Here is a 9751-nt window from a genome sequence, read left to right as displayed (position 1 = left end):
AGGTTATATCGCGACGGGGAAAGGGGGGAGATGGGATAGGGGAAAGGGGGGAGATGGGATAGAGCCACTTGTTAATTGTTTCTTGTTCACAAAAGCACTAATCAAAAAATTGCTCCAGGGGCTTGCAACGTAGTACAATATATGTGACCCTCCACGACGGAATGAGTCGCATGTCACCTTTGCATGATTTTCATATTTTTACATTTTCCTACAGAGTTTTTAATGCTCTATCCAGTGGTGAAAACCGTTTTAGAAAAGAGCGAAAACTGTTTGAGTTATAAGCCTGTGACTTAGGTTATCCTCACACTGTTACCAGACACTCCCCGGACTTTTATTAAGTCTAGCGCAGAACCGCACGAGATGACATGCGACTCATTTCGTGGTGGAGGGTCACATATTACCTTACCGGGAGAATGCAAGTTTCCAGTACAAAGGACTTCCAGTCACACGGGTATTTTGGTAGACATTTTTTTATCTATGCCAATGTAGTGTACACAAAGGGACCTCGGTTTTTCGTCTCATCCGAAAGACTAGCACTTGAACCCACCACCTAATTTAGGAAAGGGGGGAGAAAATTGCTAACGCCCTGACCCAGGGTCGAACTCGCAACCTCTCGCTTCCGAGCGCAAGTGCGTTACGACTCGGCCACCCAGTCCACGAGGGAAGAATATGGATATCTGTATCTGCAAATGAGAAGACAGAGAAAGAAAAGGAAGGATTTCACGAGAGCTCTTAAATGAGACCATCACATTCTCAGCCATGTATAAAAAACAAAAACACGCAGTTAAATATTTCTCAAGAGGCAAATATATTCCAAGAATAAGCATCATAACAGACATTTCAGATTGACAACTAAAAAGTGTCGCTTACCAACACAAACCCACACTGCACATTACATGCAAACTCTGAACATTTATACAGAAACACGGTCATGCATGAATCATCCTTTCGTTCCAGGAAGGTCAAAATGACCAGTAGAACTTAACTTTCTTCTTTCTTTATTTGGTGTTTAACGTCGTTTTCAACCACGAAGGTTATATCGCGACGGGGAGATGGGATAGAGCCACTTGTCAATTGTTTCTTGTTCACAAAAGCACTAATCAAAAATTTGCACCAGGGGCTTGCAACGTAGTACAATGTATTACCTTACTGGGAGAATGCAAGTTTCCAGTACAAAGGACTTGACATTTCTTACATACTGCTTGACTAAAATCTTTACAAAAATTGACTACATTCTATACAAAAAAACACTTAACAAGGGTAAAAAGAGAAACAGAATCCGTTAGTCGCCTCTTACGACATGCTGGGGAGCATCGGGTAAATTCTTCCCCCTAACCCGCGGGGGGAACCAACATAAACACCCTGCACATTACATGCAAACTCTGTACATTTATACAGAAATACGGTCATGCATACTGAGCGTATGAATCATCCTTTTGTTCCAGGACGGTCAAAATGACCAGTAGAACTTTAACTTTAAGACATTCCATTTTCAAATCAACAAAACATTGATTACCCTATTTGTGTAAAGTATTCTTCCATTCCAGGAAGGTCAAAATGACCAGTAGAACTTTAACTTCAAGACATTCCATTTTCAAAACAACAAAACATTGATTACCTTATTTTGTGTAAAGTATTTTTCCATTCTAGGACGGTAAAAATGAATATTGCTATTTCATATGTTACGTGGATTTCCATTGGTCAATTGGGCAAAACTGAGCTCAGTGCAAAAGTGATATCGACGACCTGTCTCAACAGACCATAGCAGAAGATATCACACAGTCCGTCAATATTGGGTACTACAATAGTGCTTTGTTTTACAACACTCCCGACTCCATTATTCACACCAACAAAATCAATCCACCTTTATGCCTGAAGTTGACTTCGTGAAGTCTTTTTACCGAAAACTCAGTGATAAAGCTCCGTGCGGCCAGCTTCGTGAAGTATACTTCGCCCAGTTAACTCAGTGCTAAAGCTCCGTGCGGCCAGCTTCGTGAAGTATACTTCGCCCAGTTAACTCAGTGCTAAAGCTCCGTGCGGCCAGCTTCGTGAAGTATACTTCGCCCAGTTAAGGACAGGCTTTATAAAGATTCTGCTGTTTAGAGTACAAGAAGAAAGTGAGTGATGCTCTTCCTGATTGATAAAAAGTCAATGAAACTGAGGTACATTGTACAAATGAAACACAAAATGATTAATTTTTGTGTATTCTTCCTTTGGTTGGTGATTGTGATGGCAGTGACAATGTATTCAATAATTAAATTACATATTCATACATACTCCAACTCACATAATTATATATAAGCATTGACCCAGTCTTAGATGCTAAGAGCCTGAAAACTACACTGACCTGTCATGGGAAGTAACTCAGCAAAAGACTGAGTTGGGCAAGTATGTGAATAAAATGAAAATTTATATTTGACATATATATTCGCAACAAGTACATGACTAGTGATGCTTCCCGCAGTGGGGCACTGCGGTTATGAAATTAAAGGCCCCTCCTGTTTTTGGAACCGCAGGAGCTTTCTAGTTTGCTGTTAGGTAGATTTTTGGTTCCTCTTTCCTGTCATGCTCTCTTTTTCTTCATGAATTCTTTTCTTTTTTCTGCCTTCTTGCTCATTCACCTGTATTTTTTCCAAAAATCTCTTCTCTTGCCGCTTGTCTCGCGATTCATGTATAGTTTAATCTGTTAGTGTTCTGATGTAAGCCCAGCAGTAGATAGGTTAAGCCTATTTTAACATACTGGAAACTGGTAATCTTCCAGTAGGTATTAATTTAGTTTTACTAAAGCCTGCTGGGACACAAGTAATGGGTTAGTGCATTTGTAAACAGGAATCGCTTGACAAGTGGCCCCCTTCATCCCCCCCTTCCTCGTCCTGATATGGCTCTGCGTAGTCGGCTGGACGTTAAGCAACAAATAAATAAACAAACAAACTAGTGATGCTGGAAGCTCCTTGAACCACTGAAGGAAAAAAGATGTAATTAACAAAGGGAAGTAAGTACAACAGTAGGGGAGAGTTATGCGGAATTACTCACCAGACACCTGAGAGAATAATAAGCATTGTAATGAACCAATGACTTTCATCCTCATTTATTCTTACTTACTGTTGAAGGAGGATGGAAGACATTGTTCATTTCAATGTTTTTTATTCTGTCAGGTTACGCGTAACTCTTCCCTACTGTTGATGTGTATATTTAGAATGCTTACTTCCCTTTTGTTTCTTAGATCGGCCATTACCATTCTGCCTCACTTGGTTATAATGTGAAGACATTTTTTTAAGAGCCAATGTCAGAATGCTGTTACATGTACACTCTTTGCCAGAGCAGAAATAATGGTGAGACAGTATAGCCAGAGGTAGCATGCCACAGCGTGATAACAAAACCAGTACCGCCGACTGTAGATAAACACATGTACTTCAAAACATAAGTTCTCTCAACTGGCAAGCCTTCCTGACTAGCTGTGGCAACAACTGGCTTTGAATGGATCTATTCTGGTACTGTAGTTCAGTTATCACCGAGATATTTTCATACTACAGATAGAGTTTCTTGCAAAATAGTCACGAGTTTCTTTTTACACAGTGAAACACAAACAAATGAGATTCTGTCATTTGAAATAATCATTTTTAGGAGGCTCTACTTCTTCTTCTGCAGTTTCTTGCAAGATAGTCTGAGTTTCTTATCACACATTGATTGGAATAAAGACAGGCATGGGAATTGAAAATTGTAAAAAAGGCGGAAAATTTATAACTGAAGACGCGAAGCGTCAAGTCGACGGCGCAGAGCGCCTAGCCTTACTAGGGGGGTCCGGGGGCATGCCCCCCCCCGGAAAAAAATTTCTCCAAAGAACCCAGATGGTGCAATCTGGTGTCATCTGAGCTCCAAGTTTGCCATTAAATTCTGTTTTTAGAATCAGAGTTTTTAGTACAAAAATGTACCAATTTTTTCTTTTTTCAAGAAAAAAAATATATACATGTATTATATGGTTTAAATTTTTTAAAAAATTGATCTGTTGAGACAAACAGGACAATGTAACTTGTAACACAATCTGTGCAATCTGGTTTATTTTCAAACATAAAAGTTCAATAACTGAGGCGGGCGGTAGCAGTGCGTGAACAAAGTACGGAAAGTTTTCGCGGGCTTTTGCGCAAAGGCCAAAGTAACCGGTGCTTTTTTTGTGTGCCTCCCCCCTTTATTTTTTCGGCGGACACTTTTGCATTTTCGGCACAACAACAAAAAATTCGGCGGAAATCCGCTGTTCAGCGGACAATTCCCATGCCTGAAAGATCAAGATGGTGTCTAGCAGGTACAAATCAAACAGATGAGATTCTGTCATTTTTTCAGGAGGTTCTTCTTCTTCTTCTGCGTTTATTGTCTGAAACTCCCATGTACACTCATTTTTTTGCACGAGTGGGTTTTTACGTGTATGATCGTTTTTACCTCGCCATTTATGCAGCCATACGCCGCTTTCGGGGGATTCAGGAGGTTAAAATATAAGTTAACAGTTTTCAGCTGAAAGTGATCAAAACATGAATTTATTTATACAATTAATAAAGTCAATAAATCTATGCAAAAGTCTAATCTCAAACATTTCCAGATTGACCTTTCGATCAAAAGATGGCACTTGTAAAAGACAAATAATTTAATGCTTTGCTTTCCATGGGAAGCTTAAGAGCACGACAAAACTTTACATGCTTAGTAGGTAAACATAACCACACCCTGTACAAAAAATCAATGCTGTGAATTGTAATCTAAAGTGCAAATAATTGCAAGTGCGCACTGGAATTTCTGTGTCCAAATAAGAAATTCCTCCAGGTCTTTTGGAAGAGAATTAGCGAGCTGAATACATGTATGTGAGATCACGAACAACAATGAATGTAGATTCTACAGAAATGACACATTTTGCAGCAACTTTAAACACTAAAAGCAACTTCTACAAAACCACAATACAGTGATACCTCTGCTTTAAGGCCTCTTAAAATCTAATAAATTTAAGGCAATGAGCGGCAGTAAAATTAAACTTGGAGAATACATGAAATAACCTAGTTTTCTGGGTAGTTATTGAAGAGACTTATACAAATAAATGGAAAAAATGGAAATACTAATGGAAACGGCCGCCATATTGGATTTCTAGGAAACGGTTTTACAGCAACATCATACATCAGACATGCATGATATTTGGCACAAGGATACACATGACTTGTATCTGCAATCATATAGAACAATATTTTGACTAAAGACTACAGTTGAATTTAAATTAATTTTTGTAATAAGGATTAATTAATTTCTAACTGCATATTCATTCACCTTTATTTCAAAAATTAATATAAATTCAACTGTAGTTTTTTGTCAAAATATCGTTCTATATGATTGTAGATAAAAGTCCTGTGTATCTTTGTGCCAAATATTAAGCATTTCTGATGTATGATGTTGCTGTAAAACCGTTGCCTAGAAATCCAATATGGCGCTGTGTATGCCAGTTTCCATAGCGACGGCAATCTTTGTCCTTTAGTTTTTGCAAATTTTTCATTTTTTTTATTTAAGTCACTTCAATAACTACCCAGAAAACTAAGTTACTCCATGTATTTTCCATGTTTCATTTTGGTCATTCTAGTGCCGCTCATTTCCTGAAGAATAAAATTTAGTGACACTGATAAAATCATCTGAGAAAATTAGGAAAGGGATTCTTATAATAAAGGGTCTTAACAAAGAGGCTCCATTGTACATGTATTAAAGCACTTCTAATGCACAAGTTCTGATGAGATTACTGTAAGAATAGGACAAAGGATGCAAACATTTTCTATTAAAGATATTTTCAACTCTGTTTCATATCATTCATTTAAGGAAACAGTAACAATAAAAATAACCCTCACAAAAAAATGATACAACTGAAAACTGACTAGATAAAACTTTAGTCATTAACATACACATAACTCAAACTGGAACAAAGTAACAATAGCACACACCACCTTTCTTTTTCTTTATTTGGTGTTTAACGTCGTTTTCAACCACGAAGGTTATATCGCGACGGGGAAAGGGGGAAGATGGGATAGAGCCACTTGTCAATTGTTTCTTGTTCACAAAAGCACATCAAAAATTTGCTCCAGGGGCTTGCAACGTAGTACAATATATTACTTTACAAGTTTCCAGTACAAACCACTACCCTCGTCTCGATTCCCGGTCTATGTTAAAACATTTAGTCAAATTGACTAAATGTGACTTCAGAAAATAAGAAAGTAGTTCATCAAAGAAAGGACTGAAGAAAATAAAAGAATATGTGTGGGGACTGGGTGGCCGAGTGGTAACGCACTTGCGCTCGGAAGCGAGAGGTTGCGAGTTCGACCCTGGGTCAGGGCGTTCGCAATTTTCTCCCCCCTTTCCTAACCTAGGTGGTGGGTTCAAGTGCTAGTCTTTCGGATGAGACGAAAAACCGAGGTCCCTTCGTGTACACTACATTGGGGTGTGCACGTTAAAGATCCCACGATTGACAAAAGGGTCTTTCCTGGCAAAATTGTGTAGGCATAGATAAAAAATATCCACCAAAATACCCATGTGACTTGGAATAATAGGCCGTGAAAAGTAGGATATGCGCCAAAATTGCTGCGATCTGCTGGTCGATGTGAATGCGTGATGTATTGTGAAAAAAAAATCCATCTCACACGGCATAAATAGATCCCTGCGCCTTGAGTCCGAGTCTGGAGATACGCGCGCGATATAAGACTTCATATATAATATGTACAAATTAAATCGAAAAATACTGAACATAACAAGAAAATAATATGTACATATTAAATTTCAAAATACTGAACACAACACAAGCACCTTAACTTCTCAGTTTTCAGCTAACATGGTTTTAAAAACCAAAGTGTATGCATGGTTCTCTAGCATATCACCACATACATATCCCTACGGTAAGATTCCGGTGAGGACGTTAAGCCCCCCCCATCTAGTACTAAACTGTAGGACAACTTCAGTGAAAAAAACTGAATTGTTTTTTTTCTGTAATGTTTTGTTGTACAAGGCAAGTGTGGCAGTCATTTTTTTGCTTTCATAGCGAGTGTCTGGTAAATCCTAAACCAAACTCTCCCAACCAACTCCCCTCCCCCACCTTTACCCAACCTACACCCCCCCCCCCCCCCCCCCCCCCCCCCCCCCGTCAACACAGTCTTGATGCTGAAAAGCACAAACATCACAAAGAACTCGCACACACAAATCTAGAGTCATTTTGAAATGTCAAGCTGGATACTACAACATCCAAGCAGAAACATCTTGTAACAATTTCTTCCTTTTCAACATGCACAAAGACAATGGACAACAAAAAATGGCATCTGGTTGGCAAAAAAACACTGTCTGATCACATTTTACTCAATCTTCTTTGAAGTAGTTTTAAAGTGTTCAGAGAAATCTACAATAGACAGATTTGGAAAATAACTACTGTATGTCGAGTTCATACGGGTTGTGAAAGAGTGAATATTCTTGCTTTTAGCGAGGCAAGCTTTCTATCAGACACATCCCTTGTAAGTGACTCATCCATAATGTCACATTGAAAAGTTTGCCTCACTGAAAGCAAGAGTATTGACTCCTTCACATCTTTCTTTCTTTCTTTATTTGGTGTTTAACGTCGTTTTCAACCACGAAGGTTATATCGCGACGGGGAAAGGGGGGAGATGGGATAGAGCCACTTGTCAATTGTTTCTTGTTCACAAAAGCACTAATCAAAAATTTGCTCCAGGGGCTTGCAACGTAGTAAAATATATTACCTTACTGGGAGAATGCAAGTTTCCAGTACAAAGGACTTGACATTTCTTACATTCTGCTTGACTAAAATCTTTACAAAAATTGACTATATTCTATACAAGAAACATTTAACAAGGGCAAAAGGAGAAACAGAATCCGTTAGTCGCCTCTTACGACATGCTGGGGAGCATCGGGTAAATTCTTCCCCCTAACCCGCAGGGGGTGCTTAAGTGTGCTGGCTGCAGCTGTTGGTAGGCTCAGCCTTGATTATTTGTAACTAGCACTAAAATGCAGGCCAGGAACAGCTGTGGAATACCAGAGTCAGCAGGTGATATATTTAAAAACATGACTTGACATATACCCAAGCCTGAATGTCAGACTGAACATGTTGCAACACTCACCACCAGGTAAACGCAATTCACACCACACACTTTCACTTTTCACAAACTGCTTATCGCTTCACAATAATCTTCTGGACCAATGATGAGATTGGCATGGTAAACCACATGATTTGGGGGTAGGAGGGTTGATATGACTTTCAATAGATCATTTTATCAAATCAATTGAGACAGGTTGCAGAGTATTACACAGATGCAGTTTTTTTCACTTTGACTGTCTGAAAGATGCTGTCATCTTCAAATTTTCATCATGTTACATCTTCAAAAACATTAAATACCAAAATCATAACAAATAAAGCTGAAATGTTGAGTACACCGTTTCATCTTCAAGAGCATCCTTCCACTTGTAGCTAAAAAGAAATAGTACAGCATAGCTGCTGTCTGTCCAGAATGGGGCTTTTTGTCAGCAAAAGTTATTTCCTAACTCTCTCTTCTCTTCTTCTTCTTCGTTCATGGGCTTCGACTCCCACGTTCACAAGACCTGGGAACCCATGTTTTGCACTTGGAGTATTCTCAAACAAACTTGGTGTATTTTCAAAAAAATGAGTGTACTCCACATAGCATATGAACATCCATGATTAAAGCATGCTTCACACGCGTCCGTCACACCATTGATTAAGTTTACCTATACATTTAAAACAAATGCTTTTTTTCAATGTTTACTGACAAAAACTGTAATCATGTGTCAAAATACTGGATCGGCTTCGAGATGAGCTTGTGAAGAAAAGTAGTCCAGGAATGTTTCTGGTCGTATTTTTTTCCCACTGACCGTACTGATCGTATTCTAGACAATCATGCGTACAAAATACGGCGAAATCGTATGGGTTCCCAGGTCTGGTTCACTCATGTTTTTAGCATGAGTGGATTTTTACGTGTATGACCGTTTTTACCCTGCCATTCAGGCAGCATACGCCGATTTCGGGGGAGGTATTTCCTAACTGAAATCGGATGTCAATTATATGAAAAATAAATTTAGTGAAAAATCCTCCTCTGCACACGAAGCAGCCTGACTGTTGATTGATGATCTGTGTGTAAGTGGAAGATGCTCTTGTTAACTTGATTACACCTTCTTCTGCGTTCGTGGGCTGAAACTCCCACGTACACTCGTGTTTTTGCACGAGTGGAATTTTACGTGTATGACTGTTTTTACCCCGCCATTTAGGCAGCCATACGCCGCTTTCGGAGGAAGCATGCTGGGTATTTTCGTGTTTCTATAACCCACCGAACTCGGACATGGATTACAGGATCTTTTCCGTGCGCGCTTGGTCTTGTGCTTGCGTGTACACATGAAGGGGGATAAGCCACTAGCAGGTCTGCACATAAGTTGACCTGGGAGATCGGAAAAATCTCCACACGTAACCCACCAGGCGGCCGCGGCCGGGATTCGAACCCTTGACCTTCCGATTAAGAGGCCGACGTCTTACCACCCCGCCACAGTGCCCGTCCTTGATTACACCGATTAACAGTTCCGGCGTTTACATGGAACGAAGAAGGAAACCGGAAGAGGAAGAAATACAAAAACACTTGCGAACACGATCTGTGCATGCGTTCAAATCAAAGGAAAAAACAGGAAAATCGTGTGTTTGTGTGCCCAATGTAATCCTAAGAACCTTTTCACACTT

The 9751-nt window shown here is 39.5% G+C and overlaps 2 long non-coding RNA genes across 2 annotated transcripts in view; one reads left to right on the top strand and one right to left on the bottom strand.

Annotated features, from left to right (window-relative positions):
- The first annotated feature begins 44 nt into the window (after positions 1-44).
- Positions 45-7800, top strand: LOC138947088 (uncharacterized). Its single transcript, XR_011449542.1, has 2 exons — positions 45-1033; positions 7634-7800. It is a non-coding gene; the product is annotated as an uncharacterized lncRNA (long non-coding RNA).
- LOC138947090 (uncharacterized) overlaps positions 2844-9751 on the bottom strand; it is a 37756-nt gene continuing 30848 nt past the window's right edge. The window contains exon 2 of the long non-coding RNA XR_011449544.1: positions 2844-5963. This is a non-coding gene — a long non-coding RNA (uncharacterized lncRNA). The remainder of the gene's footprint in view (positions 5964-9751) is intronic.

The sequence above is a fragment of the Littorina saxatilis genome, linkage group LG14, assembly GCF_037325665.1.
Source record: "Littorina saxatilis isolate snail1 linkage group LG14, US_GU_Lsax_2.0, whole genome shotgun sequence".
NCBI lineage: Eukaryota > Metazoa > Mollusca > Gastropoda > Littorinimorpha > Littorinidae > Littorina > Littorina saxatilis.
This window is presented reverse-complemented; position numbering and strand designations above follow the sequence as displayed.